The following is a 14,502-nucleotide window of genomic DNA, read 5'->3' as shown; positions in this document are numbered from 1 at the left end:
ACTGGATGTGGTCTGCCCCTGCTGGGTGAGGGCAGATCTTCCTTACTCAGGTCACTGATTCAAATGCAAGTCTCTTCTGGAAACACCCTCACAGACATCCCCAGAAGTAACACTTTACCAGCTATTTGGGGTATCCCTTAATCCAGTCAAACTGACACCTAAAACTAACGATACACTCCACCACTGAATTTTATCATGTTCCCCCTGCTCCCCATATTCAAAGAAAACAAGAAAAGTAGCCAATTCTCCCCACTGGTTTGAAAATTCCTTTGACTGTGAGAATCATAAAAACTAAACAATATTTTCACTAAATCAATATGAACATTTGCCAGCTCAAAGACAATGACCAATATATTCCTATCAGAAGTTTTTCTGTGACTATCATTCCTTTTCAGGTCATAAGCCAAGGTACATATCTCAGTCAACTTATTTGCAGACACAAGGAAAAAAAGGAAAATGCTAAGAAACGCCATCTATAATAGGATATATCCCTCCAAGAAGGATTTCAAAGTAACAATTTGGAAATCATTCTGATGGTATGAAGCTATTTCCTTTTTGACTTCATCTCATAGGGCTGCCACCCTTCCCATTCCCCTCCAACCAGGTGGGCTTTCTTGCTGTCTTTTAAACATGAGCCATGCTTCTGTCTTGGATTTTTTCCACTTCCTCTTCTGTTTTCCTGAAATTCTCTCTCCCAAGATATCTACCTTTGTTACTCCCTCACCCTTTTCAGGACATTGCTCAGGTGCTACCTCCTCAGCAAGGCCTTTTTTGGCCACCCTTCACAAAATTCCAAACCCCTCTTCACCTTAAATTCTTTGTCCTTTTCTCTTTTTATTATTTTTCTCTGTAATATTATCATTATCATCTCTCTTGCCTACCAGAATTTAAGATCTTGAGGCAAGTGATGTTTAGTTATTTCATCCAGTGCTGTCTCCCCAGGATATAGAACATTCCTAAGCACCCAACAAGGATTTGTTAAAGGGATGGATTTCAGTGGCACCTAATCTAATTCCAGAATTCCAGTGGCAGTCTTAGTATATTACTAAACAGTGAGTTCTGAAGGCTAGGATCTCCTGGGTAGCATCTCTCTCTCTTCCCCCTCCTCACTGCTTTCTCTCTCTCATGTTCTTTTGTTTATTTTGTTTTTGTTTTGGTAGCTCCACAGTACCTGAAAAAAAAGGAGTGACTTAAATGTTTGTTAAATTTAAAGTTAGTTATATTTTACAGCACCCCTAGAAGGAGTAGGAACAATTATAGCTGCCTTTAAAGAAATCTATTGTCATAAAACAGCTTCTGCGTCTGAGGCCTCTTTGATATTATGAATAAGTCATAAAATGGGATGTATTTACCACAGTGAGTGATTTTTCAGGGAAGAGATAATTGGAAAGAGAGTTAAGTCTTTTCCTAATAAGAGAGAATTAGCTATACCTATTTTTACTTCAAATAGCTTCACTGTATTCAGGATAGGGAGGTTTATGCCAAAGAAGAACCATAAATACTGAGAAAATACTATTCCCCTCTGAGAAGAAGCATGGCGTGTGGGAGGAAATTCTGGCAAAATAGTCACTAACTAAATTCAGCCAAAATCTTGATGGTTTAAGCAGAAAATATAGGTGTTTTAAAAAATCATGCCATAGAATACAATACTTAAAGGTTGCTTTGGTTTAATTATAGGCAGTTCACTGACCTCTCTGATTTCCTAAGTCAAGCTGTCGCCTGTTGGTGGCCCTTTACATAGAAACAGCGCTAATGTAGCCACGCTTTACTTACTGCCCAGGTGGTACTGCTGCTTGAAGGTTTCTCTAGTGTCCAATTGTCTTGCTCAATTCTGATCATATTAATACTTTCTATCTCTTTTCCCTATTTCCTACATGCTAACACCAATCTATAACATACAAAAAGAGGCAAAAGAAAACTGGAAATATCTTTAGACTATTTTACTTACTTTCTTGTTTTTCTTTTTAGTTTTAACTGACACATGATAATTGTACACATTTATGGAATACAGTGCAATATTTTGGTCCACATATACAATATGTAACGATCAAATCAGGAAAATTAGCATATTTATCACTTCAAACATTTATTATTTCTTTGTGTTCAGAACGTACAAAATCTGCTCTTCCAGCTATTTGAAAATATACAATAAACTGTTGTTAATTATAGTCACCCTACAGTGCTATAGAACACCAGAACTTAGTCCGCCTATCTGGCTTTAAATTCGTATCCATTAACCAACCTATAACTATTCTTCTTCCCCAGTACACTTCCCAGTGTTTAGGATATGATGTATGCTGAGATGATAATATTAGGGAACAATCGGTGAATTATATATTTTTCCTTATTTTTATTCAGGTCTATCTCTTTTATCCCTGGCACTCAAAGCATACACATAAAATATAATTCCTTTATTTTCATCCATTAACAATGGAACAAGAGTTTTTAAGCTTCTTAAATTCAAGATTTGATATGGGATAGATAAATAGTATTTCTTAGGTATTTTCATCAGATATCAAATATAGTCTGATGTTTCTCTAAGATCCTCTCTAAGGTAGTAAATAAGGGTAATGCCTGTTTTCTCCTTTGTGGGTTACCCTGCTCAACCCAAATATCATCTCTTTTGCCTGATTAAAGTATGAATATTAAGCACTTGAGTAGCAAATTTGTGACTACAAGACAACTGTTTGAAAACACACATGGTGAAAATAATAATCTAATACAAATAGAGATTAAACATTCTTTAATGAGAATACTTTGATAGGAACAGTATCAAGTTTTTCTAGGCCTTTTATTTCTAGTCCTCTTTGTAGGTTCTTTCCCTCACTTCAGGTGGTTTCTTCAGATGCTTGCACTTATCAGTACTCAGCTGAATACTAGACTGTACAGAGAGAGAAGCTAGGAGCTTGGTGGGTACAAAATCCCCTTTTTGCTGCCAGATCAGGTTCCTGGGTTCTCTTCACTGTAGATTTCCAGAACAGATCAGCTTTGGTGAACCTGCTCACAGTGCCGAATCGTATGGAGCAATGGCCCCTTGGCTCCCTAAGGATTTGCTGGAAAATCACTGACATGAGGCAGATGGATTAATAGGAGCAAAGACATGCACATTCATTTAATGTGTACACACAGCGGCTTCAGAATGAAGACCCAACTCCTCAGGGGGGGTTAGAACCTTGTATATAATTCAGGTAAAATAGGTTATGGGAGGGTGGGGAAGAGGAATTCTGTTGAGGGGCAATAAAGGATTAGGATTACTGGGGAGGATACTTGGATGAGGAACAAAGATTAACTGGTAAATTAATCTCTTTGGAATTTGAATTAGTCTGAGAGACTGTTCATTATCTTCTTAAAGAGTCTATTCAGATGTGATCACATTACAGAGAGGTAAAGAAAAAAGCCTTGTTCTCATTGATGAGTATGGATCTTAAACAGATAAAGAAACTTTGATTTGGGGGGGAGAGCAGATGGTGGTTGGGGGGCAGCAATCCTAGAGCCATGCTTTTATGAGAGGCCTTTTGAGAACAAGGACGGCACATTCTGTTTCTTCACAATCTCAGAGTTAATTGATTGTAGTTCTCTTTGGAATAGTATTATTTTCTTTCCTGGAATATAGTTTTTTTGTTCTTTTTTTAATAATTTTTTCTACCTTGTAAATATTTGAAGGCATATTTTATTCCTGTAGTATTTAAAACTGTCTTGCATATGGGAGGGTCTCAATGAATGTTTATAGTATAAGGAGGTTTAGATTTGGAGTCAGAAAGATTGTGTTTGAATATAGCAGCTACATAAGTTTGGGCAAATTAATCCAATTTTTTGCTCTTCAATCCCTACTTAGATAAAATGAGGATAATAGTTCTAAATTTTTTGGGAGGGTTTGAGGATTCAAAATACTTTTATATAACACCTAGTATATTATCTGGCACATAGTAACCCTCTGAAATGCCAGCTGCTTTATTTTTTATGAATATTGTTAAAGTTATTGCCGTATTACCTTATAATACAAAACTCAACTTAATAAATGCTTAGCCTATGAGGTGTCTTCATATTTAGTTAGACTTGAGAGATTTGGGAGAGAATAATTTCTATACGATTTGGTGAACTTCGTTTGTATAAGAGAAAAATACTAGTATGTGTTGGAATGCTAGAAAAATTCAATTCCATGAACCCTTAGTAATATTTCAAAACAACAAACCAATACAGTGATAGGTAATGTCACTAATTCTCAGATTATTTTCCCCTTTGTATTAAATAACATATTGGTAAAACAAAACATCTAATAAGTTCTCAGAAATAAGTCACTTTTTAATTTTATAGTTGGAATCAGCTTAGACTATCAAATACAATGTCAATTCTAATCTCTAACTTCTAGTTATGAGTTTCCCTGAAATGATAGCTAAAGTGTATGCTTGATAAAGCAGTATGTTAAAGTGTGTTAATACCAATTGTTGTGTGTCAGACACTGTTATAAAATAACTTTAAGGCAACTTTTCAATTGTGCAATGGCATAAGCCACAAATGAGTATAATTGAAACATAGAATTAATTAAGCAGTGCTAATATGTCATTTGCTAAACTGGCAGATGATGAGGCAGTGATAGGACATCAGGCTGCTAATAGGTATACATAGAGGCATGTAGCATAACTAAACCTTCCAAGCTATCTAGATCTACCACATACAACATATCCTGAAATTTTACATTATCTGGACCTATATAAATACATTTTATATTATTATTTTCACCATTTATTATAACACATATGAAAAAAAGACTGTGTTTCAGAGCAACTACCACTGCTCTATGAACCTCTTTCCATTGTCCTGACACACTAATCATCAATCCACCTCTCTTAAATTTAACTATTTTGAGGTAAGTGATTCAGGGAAAATTTAAATCCAGCTCTTGACCTTGGTAGCAGATCTTAGCTTCATGTGCTAACTTTTATAAGTTGGCAAAGCTGAAACAAACTTCTCATCTTGACAGTTGTTCTGTAAGTTACATGACTTGTGTTATACACAGAAGCTTTTTAGGGTATGCTAGCTATATAAATTTAAGTTTAGTTCTACAGTTCAAGCATAGAAATGACAGTACTCAAGTGCTTCTTTTGGCTCTTATGAGGCCTCTCAAACCAAGTGCAATTTTTTCCTGGATTGGGAAAAAAGCTTGATTTTACAAGAATTGCCATTTCCTCCTACTCACTTTGCTCCATTCACAGAACAGCTGTTAGCAACAGGATATGTGGCAATTTTTGTTATCCGAACATAATAAACAATATCATTCTCTAGCAAAGCCCAGGAAATAGTGCCAGAAGCCCAATCACTTCAGGTTACAAAGTATAGGAGGATGTTCTTGTAATGTGACATATTCCCAGTGTGTGCACAAAGCAACCTGCTGGAAAGGTAGAAACTCCTAACAATGAGTACAGAAATGGCAATTACAAAATCAAGCTTTACCACGTCCTAGTTTTGAGAGAGGAACATGGATGGGAAAACAGAAAACAATCAGATTTCAGATATGACAGAAAAACTAATGGAAATTTGGACCAATTGATTTTCTAAATTTCAGATTATTTGATTCAAATTAAGGGGGAAATTAAGTAAATCTTATGCTTTAAGCTGACTGTAACAGTGACAGAATAACTAAGATTGAGAAAGGTGAACAGAGATGGGGTAGTTGGGCCAATAATGGTGTGGGGCATGGTGTGGGGCAAGGTAATTTAGCAAAAGTGAATAAATAGGGATGAAGGTTATGTGTAAATTTGTGTATTTATTTATCACATCACATGTGGGAGGCCAGCGTCATAACAAAGTTTGAGGGAGGCACATCTCACACATGCATGTAAATACCCAACCATCACGCTTATGAACTACAAAAGGATCGTTTATGTATGAATTTAGAGTAGCATATGAAGTCATCAGTAAAATTTACCTGGAAATAATATGAATATAAAACTTATTGTTAAACAAACATTATCCTCATTGAAGAAGAGAACAGAGGGTTAAAGTGCAATTAAGAAGGAAATGATACTAAATGTAAGTAAATATTCTGTTAAGCAAAATTGCAAAGGAATATGCTATCATGAAATACAGTAAACCCAAAGACCTGGAAACAAACTCACATTACCTAAGGGAGAACCAATGATTAGGATGTATTTGCTACTTTGGATACTAACAAATAATGTGGATATAGGCAAGCCAATTCATTGCCTTTGAATTGAAAAAAAAATTGTGTAATAGTCTAACAATATCTGCTCTTTTCATTTAATTAAAAATATTAATTGAACACCAATTGTATGTCCAGAACTATATGCTAAATTTTTGGGTTAGGTAGTGTTTATGGAGGATTCACGAGAACAAAGGAAATAAGAAATCAAAAGATACTGAGTTTGCCAAATAGCTGGAGAACAGAAAATACAAAGAGAGAACAACTGAGAGCCAAATATGATGATGCTCATGTCTGGTGTTAAGAAGTAATATCTCTATACCTAAGGATGGGTTTTAGAATGAAATGAAACAATAGCCTTTTAAAATCAAAGGTGTTAAATATACATCTTGGAGTAAATTCAGACTAAAAAAAGATCTCAGCTAATTTCTTTATCTCCAATAGCTGTTTGAACTTGGGTAAGTCATTTCTCTAAGCTTTTATTTCCTACTATAAAACAGGAATAGTACTATTTTTCATGAAATTGTTTTGTAGTGTAATGAATTAATGCACTTAAAACATTTAGCACAATCCTTGGCACCTAATAAACATTAAATAATGTCAATTATTTATTTACTGATGTGCTTGTAATATTAAAAATGGAATAAACAGATAATATGGCCATCTAACATCTTTAAACTATTGGATTCTTTCACATTTTTACTTTGCTTGATTCAATGGATAAATATTGTAAAACAAAAAAGTCATATCAAGCAAGGTAAGGAAAGGTTAAGTTTGCGTGTCATATATCCATATTAAAAAAACCCATGATTTTCAATTAACAACTAGATACACCATGGCTAGGGTATGTTGTATGATAATTTGTTACTCAAAGCTACAATTGAACCAATTATTAAATAATTCTTCCGTTTCATCTTATTTTATTAAAAAGATTATGTTAGAGGGAAAACTCTACCTGCATAAACATCTCAATTTTATGTATTGTCAGCTATTCTACACTCATGTCTAAGAAGCTATAAATTTAACACGGGAATATTGTAAGGCTACATGGATTATTTAGTACCACTTTGACACTGATTATTTATATATTTATTTATCCCTACATTTTGCTCATTTTCTATTTATTTAATCTCTGTATCTCTTTTGCCCCCAATTTTTGTTTCAAGGAGAATAAAGTTTTTATTTCTTCCACTGACATGATCAGATCAAGATAGGAGGCTTCCATGATTGCTAAAAACTACTCTTGGAAAAGTCAATCTCACACATGGATTGATTTCATTGAACAAGTGCGAAGTATGCCCAGATATCTTTCTCTCCTCAATCAAAATATCAAGAGACTCAGGAAAGGCTCAGGGAACACAGGTGTCAACATTGTGAGTTGGGCACTCAATACTCGAGGTCAACACAATTGGTCACAATGTTTTGGTTAATTGTAAGGATGTAACACCTCTCATCCTATTGACTGTGAGTCTTGATCTGATGTCATAGGTAAACAACCTCTTCTACTTCCTCTCCTATCAGTTTTCTGTATTTCTTTCAGAACTCTCCACTCAATTAAAGAGAATATCTTTCACATAATAAAAGCTGCTAGTGCACTGCCTGTCACTTGTTTATCTGGTCTTGATCCCTTTTGGAGGAAATCATTTAATGAAGGTTTTTCTTCACTTGTTATTCTCCATATACTACTGGTTACCAGTATAGGTTAAAGATAGAGAGCACAGGTTTAGATACTTACAAAACTGATATAGATTCCAAGCTATACTATTTAATGGCTGTAAAATTGTGTTTTTAAAATACCAAACCCATGGAGTTATTGTTGTCACTGAATTTTATAACATGTATATAAAACTCTTAGAACAGTACTTTGTGCATAGAGAACAAAGTTCCAATGATAGATGATAGCAATTATTTTCACAATGATAACGATGATGATGAAGATGACAATGATGACTATGATGGAGATGACATGTATAGTAGAAATCTGTACATATCTGAGAGCAAGTAACCCATGATATAGTCATTAGAAATTTTATAGACACACTTTTCTTTGATATGCCAATAAATATACTAATGAAAGGGCTATTAATGGTCTCAAATATTCAGATAGTACAATGGTCAGCAAATATTTTCTTAAAAGATCAGATATTGAGTATTTTCAGGCCTAATGGTCTCTGTTGCCAAGTAGTCAAATCTGCCATTGCAGTACAAAATCAGTCATGGAGAATACAAAAAAGGATGGATGTGGCTGTGTTTCAATAAATCTTTATTTACAAAAACAGGCAGCCAGTGTATGTTTGCTGACTCCTGAAATAGACTACCGTATGCTTATTTGCTTCTTTTGAAAGTAATGCAAATTTATAAATTTGACCCGAAGTGTCTGAAATATATAGTATTTTTAATATTCTACCTTTATTTAATTACATATTATTAAAGCAATTAATTTCTGTTTGTACATGTCTTTATTTGTTTACATATTTAGGTACTCAAACAAACACTTAAAAAGTGACAATCAAACCCCAAACACTAAACCTTATGCCAAGACAACACAGAAGAATAGGCTTTAAAAATAACAAATAAAGAATAATGTCTTTCCAAAATGGACACAGACAAAACTATGTTCTTTTCAAGATATATCTGTATTCATACACAAGGAGAGTAGGATTAGCATTATGGATCTCTAAAAGAATGAATAGGCTCTCAAAGTCCACAGCTGTGGTGTATTGCAATAATTGTCACAATATTTGGCAGCTCCCCCATCAAGAGGTTGAGTCTATTACTCCACCCCTTGAATCAAGACGTGATTTACCCTGACAATAGCACACTGACAAATTTGATGCAAGCAGAAGCTTGAAATCTTAAGCACCGGGGCTTGAATTTTCTTGCTGCTCTTTGGGATCCAGATAGCGTCATCTAAAGAAGTCCAGGACAGCCTACTAGAGGATAGGAGATTGTGTGGAGCAGAAACGATACATCGCAGCTGAGACTCCCTAGATTAACCAGTCTGTCAACAACAGACATGTGAGTGAGACCATCCTAAGACATCCGACCCCAGCCAAGATGCCAGCTATCCATAAATATAAGACGAGCTGGCATAGACCAGATAAACTATCCAGCTGACCTATGGAATCATGAGAAAAAATAATGCTTTTTGGTTTATCATTAAGTTTTGTCATTATTTGTATGCATCCAAAGGTAGCTGAAATGATAGCCACTATTCTATCACTTGGAACTCGTATATGATACATTGGCATATCCACATTTATGTTTATGTGTATGTATGTATGTGTGTGGTATATATATTTATATAACAAGCACACTCATGGCCTTCTATAATTTTATAGTTCTTTAACGTATACCCCAGTTCTATGACTAAATTGACATTTTTTTATAAAGGATGCCAATTAATGTAACATTGTATTGACATTTTTTAGCTGACATTCTTCATCTACTAAGAGGAGGTTTGTTTTAAAGAAAAAAATAGGAAAAGGAATGAAGAAACAGGCACTGCAATAAACTTTTGCCCAAAATTAAAATGTGTAACATTTAAAAATATGCCATGTACCATATGCCACATTGGCTTCTATTACTACAGTAATTCATAACATTTCTGGATGCCAGCAAAACTTAGTAGTCTGTACAATATGGTCTTCACTTCACTGTCATTTGCCATTGCTTTATATTATATTACTAACTGTTAGTGAAGGGATGAAGTTTCTGACCATTTGGAGGTCCATTAATTCCTACAGTTCATGACAACTCTTATGGTGAGTACTAATGAAGCTCAAGAGCCTGTAACAGATAATATCCCTATAAGATGTGAACAATTCTTCCTTTCCCGCAAGTAGAAAAAGACATAACAAGTACAAGACACATCTGGCCAAAAGAATATTCTGGTTTGAAATATGATAGAATGGATGAATAGGATATCTTCACAAAAATGAACAAAACAGTTTAATGGGCACGATTATTATCTCCCTGGTTAGTAATAGAAAAAAAATCAAGTGCCAATAATTATAGGGATAAGCATTAATTAATCATACAAAGCATACACTTTCTACTGTTTTCTGTTAGAGTGGAAACATCTTCCCCCTCCTTTGTAATATTTGAATAAAGTTAACTGAAGAGGATTAAATGAGTTAAAAGACCCGCTATTCTAATTTTTCTCAAATCAACTAAAGGCACTATATATAGCAATTATCACTGCTAATGTGTTAGTCTAAATTGTTTAAAAATTCTATCTGTATAGGAAGGAGACATATATTTCTCAGCAGTATTCCCTATAGGCTCTTCTAAAATGTTCATAGCCACAATAAAATTAGAAAGGTTTTTGATTCGTCAAAATAAATTTTCTCATGCCAGTTTTCAAAGCAATATCAGTTAGCCATTATTTCCATTTTCACAGATAAAATATCTGTGACATTAAATTACAGTAAGTTCAGTAATGGAGCAATTTTGCTGGGGCAGATGGCATCTATAATGTTATTTAAATACAAGTACACATTGATGACTGCTCAGTCTTCTATAAACTTAACAATTAATTGAGTACTTATAACTACATCTTGCGTTTTGTAGCCTATGTTAAGTCTTAGAATAATATGTGGGACTATGGATGTAGCAATAATATAAAATAGAGACAAGCTCTTGTTTTTTCTCTTCACTAGGTAGAATATTTATTTTGGAAAAAAACTCTAACTGCTTTTAATAATTTTCATCAATTTGAGATATTTTGTAATACACCCACACAGTGTAAGACTTAATTTTCCTACTGAATAAAATAAGACTTCTGAGTTTGGTGAAAAGGTAACATGAAGTCTGTTACATTAGCAATGTCACAGAACCCAGATTGTAATAAGAATGTAATGGAGGGGCTCCAAAGTAGAAAAACATCAATGCATCTCTACATGAGGTTAGATTATTTTTATTATCTTCTCTGCTTTCTACATTAATCATCTGTTATTTTTTTAATTTGAAATCTTATAAAATAATAGAATATCAATTTATCCTGTGAGTGTAATTCAAGTCATACAGTTTCAGAACCAACATTTTCCACTGAAAATGTGTGTTTTCAGGATGCTTAACTGAGAAAATTACGGTAAATTTATATCCTGTTTTAGGCAATACTCAAGACTAAGACGGAAAGTAAAAAGTCAAGGAACATAAATTATAGTCCTGGCCATCTTGGAGTAACTGGGACCTATTTGTTCCACACCTTTAAAAAACTGGGAAAAATATGTAAAATGTGATTTTCAGACATTGGACAAACATTAGTATAGGACTGATTTCAAAAAGAAGAGAAACAAATGTTTCATTTTACTTTTTTAGGGGAGTGTCTGGGACACAGAAAAGGAAGACAATAGGGTGGAGAATTAGAGGGAGTCAAATTTAACATGGGAATATTGTAAGGCTGCATGGATTATTTAATATGACTTTGACACTCTGATTATTTATATATTCATTTATCCCTACATTTTGCTCATTTTCTATTTATTTAATCTTTGTATCTCTTTTTTCCCCAATTTTTGTTTTGAGGAGAATAAAGTTTTTATTTCTTCCACTGACATGATCAGATCAAGATGGGAGGCTTCCATGATTGCTAAAAACTACTCTTGGAAAAGCCAGTCTCACACATGGATTGATTTCCTTGAACAAGTGCGAAGTATGCCCAGATATGTTTCTCTCCTCACTCAAAAATGAGTTACTGTAGCTATATTAGATACAGTAAAGAAGGCAGAGAAAAGCATGAGCCAGTTAAGGAGACAGATGCAAAATATAATAAAGACCCAAAATGAATTTATGGAAATTAAAAAATCTGTAATTTAATGTGAAAAAAACTGAATGGGATTAATAATTAGAAACTACAGAAAAAACCATTAGTATACTTGAGGACTTAGCAGTAGAAACTATACCAAATGAAATACAAAGACTAATAATTATAAAAATAAATAATAATGAGAGCATAAGTGTGCTGTGGGACAACTGCAAGTAGGTAATTATATATATAAGTAATTTCTGAAGAAGAAGGTAGAAAACATATTTGAAGAAATAAGTCTAAGTTTTCCAAATTTAATAAAAACTATATACTCTCAGACCCAAGAAACTTAACAAATCCCAAGTACAAGAAACATGAATAAAATTCTGTTCAAGCACATCATAACCAAATTGCCTAAACTAATGATAAACAGAAAGCCCTATAAATAGCCAGAAAAGAAAGATAAACAGAAGAACAAAGAAAACAATGACAGCAAACTTCTTTTAAAAACAATGCAAGCCGGATAACAGTGACACTCATTGTTAAAGTGTAACAGAAAAATCTCTTACCTAGAATTCTGTACCAAGCAAAAATAGTTTTTAAAAACAAAGACAATATAGACATGCAAAAGCTAATGTAACTTATTACCATTAGACCTACTGTACAAGAAATTTTAGAAGAATTCTTTTAGGCAAAAGGACAATGATACCAGATAGAAATATGAATTTGTACAAAAGAATGAAGAACAATGGAAATGCTAATATGTGGGTACTTATAAAAGACTTTTTAATCTTTTAAATCCTCTTCAGATATAACTGATCATTTAAAGCAAAAAGAATACATCGCGGTGTTTAGATATATGTAGAAATAAAATATTTGACTAAAAGAACACGGTGATTAATGCCAAAATATTGTTATAACTTTATTGTACCATGCATGAAGAGTTACAATATGTTTTGAAGATAGTATCAGATAAGTATCAATACTACATAATTCCTTTTATTAAAAAAGTTCTAGAAAATGAAAACTAATCTGGGGTGATAGGAGATCAACAGTTGTCTACGGATGGGAGAGGCCAAGGGAAGGATGAGTAAGTTATGAAATGGCAGGAAAAATGTGTTGGAGTTGATCGATATATGCAATATGTTGATTATGGTGATGTTTTTAAAGGTTTATACACATTTCAAATATTACAAAATTGGGCATTTTAAATACATGTTTATTATATGACAATTATAATCAAGCTGTTAGAAAGTGAAATAAAACAAAAAATAAGTTTAAATTATCAAGGAAATAATTAAATCATTCTTTATTGGAGTAATTTGGAAAAATTGAGTCCCTCTTTTAAAAATGTTTCAAAATTGAGCATGCACTATGTGTATGGAGGCTCTTCTTTCATATTTGTGATATGTATATATCATGTCACAAAAGTAAATGTGTGTAAACATAAAGTACAATTATTATGTTCATTCCATACATGGGAAAACAGAGGTTGGAGAGGCCATGTAAGTTACCCAGGGTAACAGAGCTAGTTATATATGGGACCAGAATTCAAACATGGGCAATTTGATTTCAGGATTCATACTCTTTACTCCCTACTTTATCCTGCTAAACTGATATTTAGCTTTAATATCAATGTAAAAATAAATTCTAGGACAAAAAATAAAGAAACATAGTCACATGTGCACCTCAACACTTCTTTCTTTTCCCTCCTGCAACCCTACCCACATTGGAATTGATTTAAGTCCCGTACTAAAGCACAAAGTGGCTGCAGCAACATTTCATTTCTCTGACATTGTTTCACCCTCTCCACAACGATTTTGCTGATCATTTCCAGAACAACTGCCATAACATACATTAGTTTCCTCAGATCTGAAAATATCCTGTGATTCTAAACCGTATCTAAACTTCACAAAATTCTCTACCTTTGCCTCCTCCCCCTGCTAGCCACACATTATCACTTACAATTTTAAATAGCCACAACCCTTGTCATTAGCATGCAACATACCTATTCTCAGGCCATTGTCTGGGTTCAATCCCTCTTCCCCAGTGAGGAACTCCACCCATTTATTATAGAGTATCTGACTCTGATACTTTCTTTCACTGAAATAAAACTCTATTTCCTTCATGGATCTTATTCTGTATCCTCTAAACCACACTCATATCCTCCTTTTCTGAATGCTTTTGATGTTTATAAGCAGCATTTAACGTTTAACTTTTGTTTCCTGATTTTAGGTAAGGCTCATAAGATTATAAACACTTTTTGAGCAAGACATACTTTTAGTTTTTGCATTAACTACAAGTCTAAGGCAGTTGGTATATCTGTAAGTACTTACATTTTTGAATCACGAAATATATGTTTTACTTTGTTAAATGTTACTTTGAGTAGCTTTGAAATATTATTTTTATAATTTTTAGTTGCAGATACTTATGTCAGCATCATTATGACCACTTTGTGGATGAATATGATTAGGGTGAAGGAACTACTCAGTTATTACATGATTCATTTCCATATATATACAAAATGCATATATAGTGTGTTTATGTTCGTATCACCTACCACCACTATATCACAGGTATTGTTCTATATATT

The 14,502-nt window shown here is 33.6% G+C and overlaps 1 non-coding gene across 1 annotated transcript; it reads right to left on the bottom strand.

The window, feature by feature from the left end:
* Positions 1-5,774: 5,774 nt before the first annotated feature.
* LOC123637660 lies at positions 5,775-5,876 on the bottom strand. The gene has a single exon (XR_006735008.1). It is a non-coding gene; the product is annotated as a small nucleolar RNA U13 (small nucleolar RNA).
* Positions 5,877-14,502: the final 8,626 nt, after the last annotated feature.

Source organism: Lemur catta, chromosome 4 (genome assembly GCF_020740605.2).
Source record: "Lemur catta isolate mLemCat1 chromosome 4, mLemCat1.pri, whole genome shotgun sequence".
NCBI classification, from domain to species: Eukaryota; Metazoa; Chordata; class Mammalia; order Primates; family Lemuridae; genus Lemur; species Lemur catta.
The sequence above is the reverse complement of the archived record's forward strand: the minus strand, read 5'-3'. Positions and strand labels throughout refer to the sequence as shown.